General features: G+C 39.8%; 1 long non-coding RNA gene across 6 annotated transcripts in view; it reads left to right on the forward strand.

Annotated features, from left to right (window-relative positions):
- Positions 1–11,831, forward strand: part of LOC127642420 (uncharacterized) — a 68,277-nt gene extending 56,446 nt beyond the window's left edge. For 3 of the 6 annotated variants that reach the window (XR_007970358.1, XR_007970360.1, XR_007970359.1), the window contains exon 5: positions 11,772–11,831. This is a non-coding gene — a long non-coding RNA (uncharacterized LOC127642420). Of the gene's footprint in view, positions 1–9,968; positions 10,041–10,174; positions 10,235–10,812; positions 10,870–11,025; positions 11,086–11,771 lie in introns of those variants that run through there. The other 3 variants (XR_007970355.1, XR_007970356.1, XR_007970354.1) reach the window with 2 other exon arrangements.

Genomic DNA, 11,831 nt, shown 5'->3' on the forward strand with positions numbered 1-11,831 from the left:
GCTGCCGCTAGCATGTCAGGGAGTCACTTTACCTGATCGAGCTCACTCACAGACTGTGTCTGACCGCATGGCTACCTGTCGGTGCATCACAAAATGGGTGGTTTTCATCCCTATATCCCATAACCTAACCTAACTTCTTAACATAACCAACTTCTAAGCTAATAAAAGTCAAATGTATCATCAAGGCACCATGCTTACGCAAATTAAGATTGCATCACTTTATTCATCTTTAACTGTAAACTTAACCAACTTCTGAACATGACACATTTCCAAACTAAATGCAAGTCACACTGATCAAAAAGACACAACATTTACACAATATAGAGCAAGTTAGACCGTAGGAGAAGTCTGTATTTGAGTCTAAATCAAAACTCTTAAGACCGATCGAGGACAAAGCCAATCAGACAGCTAGAGGATCACATATAGAACACGTATACAACGCTTTAAAAAAAAATCGGACCAACGGAACCAAAGTTAAAGAAGATGGCGTGTTTGCCATCGGTGGTTTCTATCCTCTGTCCTGCTCTGGCCTGACCGAGGGCTGCCACGGGCCCCGAAAACACTCCACTCAAACCTACGCCGATCGACTCCAAACGCCCCCAAACGCGCTCCTAGCACGGTCCCCCGGACGCCACCGGGACGCCAGCGGGAAACCAACCACGCTGTCAAATTCCGCTACAGCACGCACCATATATAATGCGGGCCATAGCGAAGCCCCGTATCTCCGCGAGCGTACCTCCCAGAGTCACGGGGCCAATGCTGGTCTTCTCGGCAACCCCCAGGCCCACACCGCCAGCACCTTCAGAACAGCAGCCACCCACAGACAAACATTTTTCCATAGACTGACATTGTATGGACTGCCGCCCAGCGGCGGGGCCAAGCTATTACCACGTGCTGGTGGTTGGGAGCAGAGGGATTCAAGCCTTTAAGTTGCATTTTTAAACTTTGAAGGGTCGTTACAAATGTAAATCTTTGTGCGCTCCCTAGACGTTTACAATTCGAGAGCCCGCTGGTGGATTGTTCCCTTCAATCGATTCCTTGAGTTTTCTTCAGTTGGTCTTAAAAAGGCTTTGAAGTGTGAAAACCCGTCGCAAAACCACAAAGTTACAATTTTAACTCACTGGAGCCTCAGCCATTTCACGTATCGCTATTTATTGTTATTATATTGTTTTTAAAGCTCCTCTTGTCACAATAAAATTCATCATCCCTTCACTTGTGAACTCATTTCTAAAATGCAACGGTTATCCGGCTTCATCAAGTTGGCAGAGGTGTGGACTCGAGTCGCATGACTTGGACTTGACTTGGACTTGACTCGGACTCGAGTCACTAATTTGATGACTTGCGACTCGACTCGATAGAATTAAAAAAGACTTGCGACTCGACTTAGACTTTGACAGCAATGACCTGCAACTTGACTTGGACTTCAGCCGTCTGACTTGGAAATACTTATACTTTTTAAAACCAAAGATAAGAGTTGTATAATTAAAAAATGTGCAGTAAATCAACGATTAATTTCCCAAATAGACGATTCATTTGATTTTCAAATCTGCATTTCAACGCTCCATATTCAACCAATCAGCTTCCACGAAAGCTGGACCAAGTTTGAAGATCACGGCACGCATTTAAGGACTAGGACACAGCAAAAATTATACCAAAGGTGATATAATTGGGATATATTGAATACAGCGTTAAAGGCAACAAAAGGATTGCGACATGTAGAACCTGTGGTTACAAAATTACAGACACCTCGTCGACAACGTCCAATTTTGTGAGGAATCTGAAAATCCACAGACAGAGGTAAGTTGATTTACAGGCTAACAAAGTCTGCATATTGAACCGCAAACTTTTACTGCGGTCGGTAGCATTTAACGCTTTATAGCAATTGGTGTAATGGACAAAATCTTCCCGGTGTTTTATTACCCTGTTGTATGACCTCGATAAAGGAACGCCATTTATTGTGACCACACACGTTGGTGCTTTTTGAGCATAACTGGTTAAAATGTGCATGTAAACACACTCATTCTTTTGCGGACGTGCTGGTCCTCTGTCACGCGTTTAGCTATATTTATTTAATTATATTGGTCGTGGTTCTAAAAATCACAAATCCGATCATTTACTCGGTTTGCGGCACTTTACAGTATAGAACTCGTATATGCAACTTAAATGTCTGCCCTTAGCCACTGCCTGGTAATATTTCAGATTTCACTCACCAGTTCAGCACGTTCAGCGTCCTTTCACAGCGTGTTTATAGTAAAAGTTTGGTTTGCCTTAATGTGTGTCCAAAGATAAGATCCATGTATCATCTTTATTACCCTCTTTGGTCTTTACGGGTAGATATCGATAAAAAAAAAGAAAGATAAAATTAGATTTTAAATTAGAAACTTCTAGATAAAATTAGTATACATTTACTATAGTAATTAATACTCTGACACTAATTTGGGCAAAGCGCACTAATGACTTCTTTAAGACTTGAAGCTAAAAGTTGACGATTTGTAAATTGACTTGGACTTGACTTGGGACTTGCCTGCCTTGACTTGGGACTTGCCTGCCTTGACTTGGGACTTGCCTGCCTTGACTTGGGACTTCACTCGGGACTTTAATGCAATGACTTGAGACTTACTTGTGACTTGGAAAACAATGACTTGGTCCCACCTCTGCAAGTTGGACACGTGGAGAGTTGCAATGTCAAGTCACTTTTTCTGGTTGACTGTAACTTCTATATTATGTCTTTGACGGGCATAAAAAACAAAAAATCATTGAAAAGTCAAAAAATGCTTTCATTGTTCAACCTTATATTATTTTTATTATTTATTATTATTTTTTGGCTGTTCATGTTCTGCAATTTTGGACACAATTTAATGTAAGACCTTGGCATGATTATTAATAAAAAAATTAATTAAAAAAGTTATCTTTAAGGAAATCTGAATTGATGTGTTGTTATTGTAATCGATGACTCAGCGATTGAACCGTGAATGGGCTTTATTGGATTTCGCAGATTTCATTTCAAAGGGCAAAACGCCCCTAACAAGTGTGTCATCTCATTATCGTGGCAAGATTCGATGCCGTTTTTATTCTTAAAAGTTTTTCAAGTCCTTCGGTTATTTTCTGATGCATTTGTTTTTGGAACAATTTCTTTAATAGGCTATATTTACTGGACTCAAGTCTGCTCTGCTCGCAACACAATAATCTCCTCCTCACAAGCATGCCCCGATAAGTTTCATGAAATGATAATAATAATAAAGGATTGAGTTTATCCCACCCAACAATTCCTACAAAAACATTTCAGCGTTCTTGTGAAAAATGCGTTCATTACCACGTCTCCATTACAGTCGTATTCATGCAAATCTTAAAGGCGTGCATGTGACATTTTTAAACCACTCACAACCTACGTGCAAAAGACTCTTCTACCTTTTCAGCGCTACATTTCCATTGCTCTCTTCTTCTGTTCATCTCTGCTCGTCACATGAATGCAGACGGAATTCTGAATTCGATGACACCAAGCTTGGCAAAATCGGACCGACCGTCCTAAAGATTTATCTGTGAAACAATCCAGCCAATCAGATTCGATATGCAAATGAGGGTGGACATAATGAGGGTGGAAGTCGTTTTTACCTCTATACCTAACCCTAACCCTAACCCTAACCTAACCTAACCCTAACCCTAACCCTATCCTAACCCTAACCTAACCCTAACCCTAACCCTAACCCTATCCTAACCCTAACCCTAACCCTAACCCTAACCCTAACCCTAACCCTAACGTCTGTTTCCTTGATGGTGTTGCTGAAGGAATTTAGTGGACAAAAAAAAAAAAAAAATTGTATGACCAACATATTCTTCTTTAAATTGATCCAGTAAGACTTTTAAATGCATCAGATTAGACATACAGAGCACCTGTATTCTTTAAATGAAGGCAAATCATTTTCCACACACAGAACGGATTACCTTTCTGTGATGAAAAAGCCTTTTTCCTTGAAATACACTGCCAGGGAATCACAGGATGGGTCCTCCTTGACAATTTCCCTCACCTCTGAAATATTCAGTGTCCTTGCCTCTCTTGCCCAATTCCTCTGTGACTGTTTGGCCCTCAAGACTTCTTCCTCAATGAACTGATCATCTGCATCTTTCAAGCATGATGTTTTCAGATGTTGAGCAATTTTAGTCTGGGGCTTGCAGCACAACAGGCAGTAAACAAGGCGATTGGAAGGATTCCTGCACACAACACAAATCAAATGAGTTTCTGATCATTTCACTGTGACACAACAGACATTAAAATTACAACATGTTTAACAGTAAGAGCCATGCAGTTATAAGAATTATAATAGAATTATATATTTAATTTAATAGTGCCTTTCCAGAGCTCAAGGATGCTACACAATAAAGAAAACTAACAAAAACGCCATATAGACAATTAAATGGACAGCCAACAGTTGCCCAGCCAGAACAAAAACAAATGCAGTTGCATATAGCAGATCAAATTGGGCAATCAATTAGACATATCAATCCTGTACAAAAGAACACATAACATCATGTAGACAGTAGAGAAATTGTAAGCAGTGGAATATAAACGTAGAGAGAGAGAGAGAGAGAGAGAGAGAGAGAGAGAGAGAGAGAGAGATGCTTTATCATTTTTGTAAATAAATCAAAACTTACATTTTTTAGAAGTACAGTACGCTTGGTATTTCTACAGTGATGACGAGCTTCTTCTCCGTTTCTCCGCATTGATTTAACAGTGACGTCAGCTGAAGTTCAAAAAGGTCTCTAAAAGGTCAGGATAAGTTCAGATGACGTCATCGAACCTTGGCGTGACCTTATCAAACGAGTCTCTCTTAAAAAAAAAAAAAAAAAACGAGTCTCTCTTGAAGTTTCTCTTGCATTAGGCGGCGTTCGTTGTGATGTAGTCCTAATTTAGAGCGTTTTACTATTTTTCGCACCTGTTGCACTATAGCTTTTGAAGATAGCCACACTTTGAAGGTCTGGCCCCACTCACCTGAGCACCCAAATCCCGTTTTAAGTAGCCTACTGCTGTGACAATATATCCAACCATTTGAAAGCGTTTGGATGGGACCTGACATTAACAGGGCAGCTATAGCCTACTCGAATTTTATTATTATTTGAGCAAAAAGGGGAATTCCATTTTTGGAAAAGTTTTAGCGGTTTCAGTTTTTAAAAGTCTATGGTTCTAATTGTTTGATGCTTGAAAGGGTTTTCATACAAAACTTTACATCAGTAGCCTATTATTGGATGTGTAATACATACAGGCATTTCGTTCTTGTTTTGTGAATATCCAGCAAATAAAGAGGCTAGAAAGTCCATATGTCATGAAACTAGAAGTACAAATCAGTTGTAAATGTTTAGTAATATTGATCTACATTGTGTGGTTATATGAGAGAGTATATATTAATAAAAAGAGTTTCAATATAAGCGTTTCATGCACTCAGCGAAGAGACTTGTAATGAGCTTTAGTTACGCGTGTATTCTGTGTATTATATTGCGCAACTGTAGTGAGCACGCATCCAAGTCTTACGCACATCATTACACTTGTGAGCATCCATGTAGTGACAAAAATAGCTGAAGTTATTCGATTAAATGTTATAAAATGATAATGATTATTTATGAAACATTGCATTCCCCCACGCCACCGATTTTCAGAAGTTATGTCATTTGAAAATGCCCGATTAAATCTCCCACCATCATGTGGAAAAATTGTGAATTACGCACTGTTCAGAATGCCGTTTTATAAATTGTTAAAAACACATTGATACATTTTTTATAATACACTGTTGAGGACCACCCACCCCCCTCCCCTCTGTTTTTCTCAAGTACAAATTATTAATTACTACTTCAATCTGAAAGTAATACAAAATTACTTACTGTTCATTTTGTTAAATCAACAAACTGTTTAATATTCAAAACAAATGAAGAAGGATATATAAATATATTCGCGTGTCTGTGTGTGTGTAAACATGTATGTTTATGTGAGTGTGTACAAATAATATATTAAATAATGAACATTTTAAACAAATAAATAAATACAAAATGTAGCCTAACAAATAAAAGAGCCTAAAACCAAGCAAACATAATATTCAGCCATTTAATAAAATTAAATCCTACGGCTTTTCTTCCACCATTTTCTTTAGCCTTTCTTCTGAATTTTTAAGCTCAGTTATTAGCAGTTGTACTTTTAAATGATCTAATTCAGGGTGCAAGACAAGTAATGCAACAATCCAAACAATATTACGTCAATTATTCATTCATATTATTGAAGGAATGTGTTATTCGTTATTATTATTAAATGTCATAATGTTTTATTTCAAACGCTACCACTGAGCTGAACAGTTTACTGTTGTCAATCGCTTCTCTGGGATTGATTGGCTGCTGTCTCTTTTGCACACTAATGATTGGCGGATGCCAGCAGCAGGTTCCGCCTACTCGTTTCCTTTCCCTTCCGCTGATGTTTCACATAATATCCACTTACTGGAGGTACCGGTAAACGCTTGAAAGTATACTATACGTAAAACGAATATTAATGTTCATCATTAATATAAAATGTTGCATGTATTGCATGTCCATACATGTACAAATTGTCCGTGTATTCTTCATTAGGATTGACACATGATGTGTTAATAGCGAAACGCACTGTATAAGACACATGATCGCGCACACACCCACACACACATTAAATATTGTGATTTTTGACAGACATGCAGAGGCAGGCAGCCATCAATCCTTGTTCCTCAAGCCAGGATGAAGACATTTTTTTACTGTGAGCGCATGTTTGCATGATGTTAATTTGCTTGTGTTAGGAATGACAGCACAATCACATTATATTTGCATTTCAGCATTCAATACAACCTTATATTACAAGACACACTTACACAAGGAAAAAAGATTTTAATGGTGATCTTTTGCTTTTTTGTTAGCCTCAACAGCCTGACCCTCCTGCTTCAGTTCCTAATGAGGACAGAGATTATCCTGTGAGTAGATGTTGGTTGTTGTCAAATATAATGTTATTGAATTATAAAATGACATTATTTTAATTACATTTACTTGCATTCCTTGCCACTGCCTTTGCTCACTGGTAGATTTAACATAAGTAAATATAAGCTGAAAAGCTGCTTTGGAAACAAATGCATTGTGAAAAGCAATATTTAAATTGAAATCAAACTATATGCTGTTTGAAGTTTTCATTTTCTATTAACTGGACTTACATTTACATTTATTCATTTGGCTGATGCTTTTATCCAAAGCTGACTTACAAAAGAGGAATACATTATAAGTCGAATCATTTTAAGGAGGCAGTGGTACGAAAAGTGCCGTATTACAAAGTTTCACTTGGATCAGAATAGTAATATTCAAGACAGATTAAAGTGCAACAATATTTATTATTGTAGTGACTGGATAAGTGCTCATGAAAAAGATGTGTTTTTTGAAGACAGAAAGCGAGTCAGCTTAAAAGATGTAGCTGTGAAGGTCATTCCATCAAAGTGGAACGATGAAGCCGAAAGTCCGGGACAGGGTTTTGGTGCCTCTTTTGTTGGTACAACAAGGCGACATTCTTTAGCCGACCGCAGATGGGAACGTAGCCTTGAATTTGATATGTGCATCAACTGGCTGCCAGTGAAGAGAGACAAGGAGTGGTGTAACATGCGCTCTCTTTTGTTCATTAAAGACCAGATGTGCTGCTGCATTCTGGATCATTTGCATGGGTATAATTGTGCATGCAGGGAGGCCTGTAATGAGAGTGTTACAGTAGTCCAGTCTAGTTATGACAAGTGACTGAACAAGAAGTTGTGTGGCAAGTTCAGAGAGGAAGGGTTTAATCTTACTGGTATTGTAGAGTGTATGTCTTTGAGGTGTGGTCTGTGAAATTTAGTTTCTGATATCTGACCATTTTGGAAGTCGTTACTGTAGTTGAACCCAGCTGCATGGTGATGTTGTGTTCAACAGCAGGGTTGGCTGTAAGGACAAGGAGTTCGGTCTTGGCTGGGTTAAGTTGCAGGTGGTGTTTCTTCATCCAGGCAGAGATGTCTGCCAAACGGGCAGAGATTTGAGCAGCCACTGTGGTATCGTCGGGCTGGAAAGACAAGTAGAGTTGCGTGTCAACAGCGTAGCAGTGGTAGGAGAAACCATGTGCCTGAATGATAGGTCCCAGTGATATTGTGTATATAGAGAAGAGGAGTGGCCCATGCACTGAGCCATGAGGTACCCCAGTAAGTAGCTGATGTGGCTTGGACACCTCACCTCTCCAGGCTACCTTGAAAGACCAACCGGAGGGATAGGAATTGGACCAGTCAAGCTCAGTTTCTGCAATGCCCAGAGACAAGAGGATGGAGAGTAGGATCTGATGGTTTTAATGCGTCAAAGGCTGCAGAAAGGTCCAGCAGAATCAGAATGGATGATCTGGATCCAGCTTTCGCCTGTGTCAGCGACTCAGTGACAGACAGCAGGGCAGGCTCGGTGGAGTGTCCACTTTGAAGCCTGACTGATTGTCATCCAGCAGCTTGTTCTGTGAGAGATAGGCAGAGAATTGATTGAAAACTGCCCTTTCAAGTGCCATGAAAGGGACAAGAGAGACTGATCTGTAGTGTTCTACTTGTGTGGGGTTAAGTGCAGGTTTTTTCAGTAGCGGGATTACTCGAGCCTGCTTATATGTAGTGGGAAAAGTGTCTATAAGTCGAGATGTGTTAATTATGTGTGTGCAGGTAGGATGGACGGAGAGATGGCCTAGAGAAGGTGGCAAGGAATGGGGTCAAGGGAACCGGTGATTGGGTGGTTGGAGAGGAGGAGTTTAGAGACATCAACGTCAGTCAGAGGAGAGACCATAGAAACAGAAGAGCTGTAAAATAAATTTTGTGTGGGGAAGAGAAGTAGAGACAGCAGTGGAAAAGCACGAGGGTGAAAGAGAACGGAGTTTACGGTGAAAGGAAACCAAATGCTGAGTCTGTTTTAATATAAATGGGAGAGTCATGTTTTGAATAGAACAAAGTAGCGATCAGAGACCTGTAAAGGCGTAACAAGAATATTTGAGTAGGTACAGTTACATGTAAAAATGATCTGTGAGTTGATGTAGTGCTTAGTCTTTCCGAGTCAAGCGAGGCCAGAAGACCATGAAGTTCAGTGGCCTGTGGCTTGTCTTGGTGTATGTTGAAATCTCCAAGAACCACAAGTGGCCTATCATACACTTGAGGACAGCAGGACATCCAACTCTTCAAGAAAGTTTGCCATCTGACATAGAGGGTAATAGATGACAACAACGTATATTTTTGGGGTTGCATTGTAATAATAGCTTGGAATTCAAAATAATTATTATTACATAGAGAAGAAGAGTGTGGTGAAAATGTCCAGTTGTTTGGAATGAGTAAACCTGTTCCCCAACCCCTACTGTTGTGTCAAGGGGTGTGAGAGAAGGAGAAGTTGTTTGAGAGAGCAGAGGTTGCTGTATCCTCTGGACATATCCATGTTTCTGTCAGTGCAAGGATCCTGAGGGTTGACTGTGTGATGAAGGGTGGAATGAAGTCAGCTTTGCTCACAGATGACTGGCAGTTCCAGAGTCACACTGAGAAAGAGAGTGGAGCAGGCTTCTTTTTTTTTTGCACATTTGCATAACTTATACATGCAATAGAGAATAACCAGTATATTTATCACTTTAATTATTTGCCATTCAAACACAATCAATGCCATTGATTCAAATTTTACGTCTGTCGTTTCTGTATGAACATCAGCTTTTGGAATTGTATCACTCTGCCTCTGAAGAGCAGGAAGAGGAGCAGTTCAATTTGGAAGACACTCCTCTAGAATTCCAGCAGTTTCAGTAATGTAAGTACATATTTAGAAGTTCAATATTAAGAGTATACAGTTTGACTACATCATTCATTTTACTGTCATTCATGTATCACTCATTATTATTGAAAAAGTTTATTCCACAACAAATCAAATTTTCTTTCATTTTCCCTTCTCTGTTTTTTCAGTTCGGTGAGGAAATCAGATTGAGGGACAGGCCAACACTACGCCAGTTGCCCATATTCTGTCCAGAGTGTGATGTAAGTCCATGTGTGCATGATGTTGTCTTCTTTATGATGTTGACTTTTAAGTCATTCATCAGATATATTTATTCAGATACAACACCTCACAGGGAATACGCGTGTTGTTCTTTTTTTATCTTGCAATCCTGTAGACGATTCTATTTCCCTTCAGTCCCGATGAGGATCGACAGGATACTCGTCCTGCTTCATCTGTGAGTACATACTCTGGGGAGCGATACCATACCAAGTTAGGTGTTGGAGGGGCGGCTGACGCTATCTCCTGGCTCGCATGTCACGTCTCTGCTCTACTTAATCCGATAAGGAATTGAAGTATAGACATTGCAGGGGCAGTAGGCATAGTTTGATTTCTAACAGAGTAAAGGGATGGAATATAGGGTAGCTCAGCTCATTAATGGTGTGGGTTGGGGAGTGATCCCTGGTGAAATGGCTTGTCTGAAGGCACTGACAGAGGTATACAGGCAGTAGTGCCCAACAGGTTTAAACATCACCCTGTGCATTTGAATGTATGAGTGATATTAATATGATGAGTGATGAATGGCTGAAGAATAACATTACTTTTACAGTCATTCCTTTAAAACAGTGTTTTAACACATATAACAGACCATGTAGTAAAGTGAGAAGAACATGTTTACAAGTTACTGAATATACTGTTTGATGAAGGCTATACTACATCATTCCTTGAATCCTTTCATTGTCATTCGTGTACCAATCACTGTGACACTGTCAATGATTTATTTTTTATATTTTATGTTTTCGAATACTTCATTAGCAGGAGGCCTCAGCTGCAGGAAATAGACCAGGCATCGGTCATTGGAGCTTTTCCAGTGTGAGTTCATGTCTTTGATGTTAACATGCTGTGTGTGACAAATGAGCAAACAAAATGTTTTGCCCCCACTGATATGTCATATAAGTTTTATTCAGATACAACACAATACAGGGAATACATGTGTTTTGATCGTTTTTGTGTCTTGCAATCCTGTAGACTGTTTTATTTCCCCACACCCCCAATGAGGAACAAGAGGACACTCATCCTGCTTCAACTGTGAGTACATATTGTACCACTATTTTTTATTATTACTATTGTACTCCCCTCGTGGTGGCGCAGTGACTCAATCTGGGAGGCGGAGGACGAACCTCATTTGCCACCGTGTCTGAGATTGTCAACCCACGCAACTTATCACGTGGCTTGTTGGGAACGTTACCGCGGAGACATAGCGTGTGTGAAGGCTTCACGCTATTCTCCGCCACATCCACGCACAACTCACCACACGCCATCCCCAGAGCTGAACCACATTATAGCGACCGTGAGGAGGTTACCCTTTTAGACCCTTTACCCTCTGTAGCAACCGGGCCAACCTGGTTGCTTATGAGACCTGGCTCGAGTCACTCAGCACACACTGGATTCGAACCTGTGACTCCAAGGGAGGTAGTCAGCATCTGTACTCGCTGAGATACCCAGGCCCCCCATACTGTACTACTATTAATGCATGAGTGATATTACTAAGATGAGTGATGAATAGCAAATTTTGATTTGTTTTGTGCTTTACACAAGACACTTTATTTCAAAGTAGCTTTACAGAAAATTAAGCTGTCATTTTTAAATCTATTCTTTAAAACAGGCTTTTATTGACTGAATTTACAACACAATAACATGTTTTAAAAAGTATTTCAAAGCAGAAAAGTACTGATAACAACCTCATGTTTTTCTTTTCTTCTTCTTTCCAAAAGGTTGCCACTGTCAGCGAAGTAGATGAAGAAAATGTAAAAAATAAATAAATAATTGTTTCA

Source organism: Xyrauchen texanus, unplaced genomic scaffold, assembly GCF_025860055.1.
Source record: "Xyrauchen texanus isolate HMW12.3.18 unplaced genomic scaffold, RBS_HiC_50CHRs HiC_scaffold_61, whole genome shotgun sequence".
NCBI classification, from domain to species: domain Eukaryota; kingdom Metazoa; phylum Chordata; class Actinopteri; order Cypriniformes; family Catostomidae; genus Xyrauchen; species Xyrauchen texanus.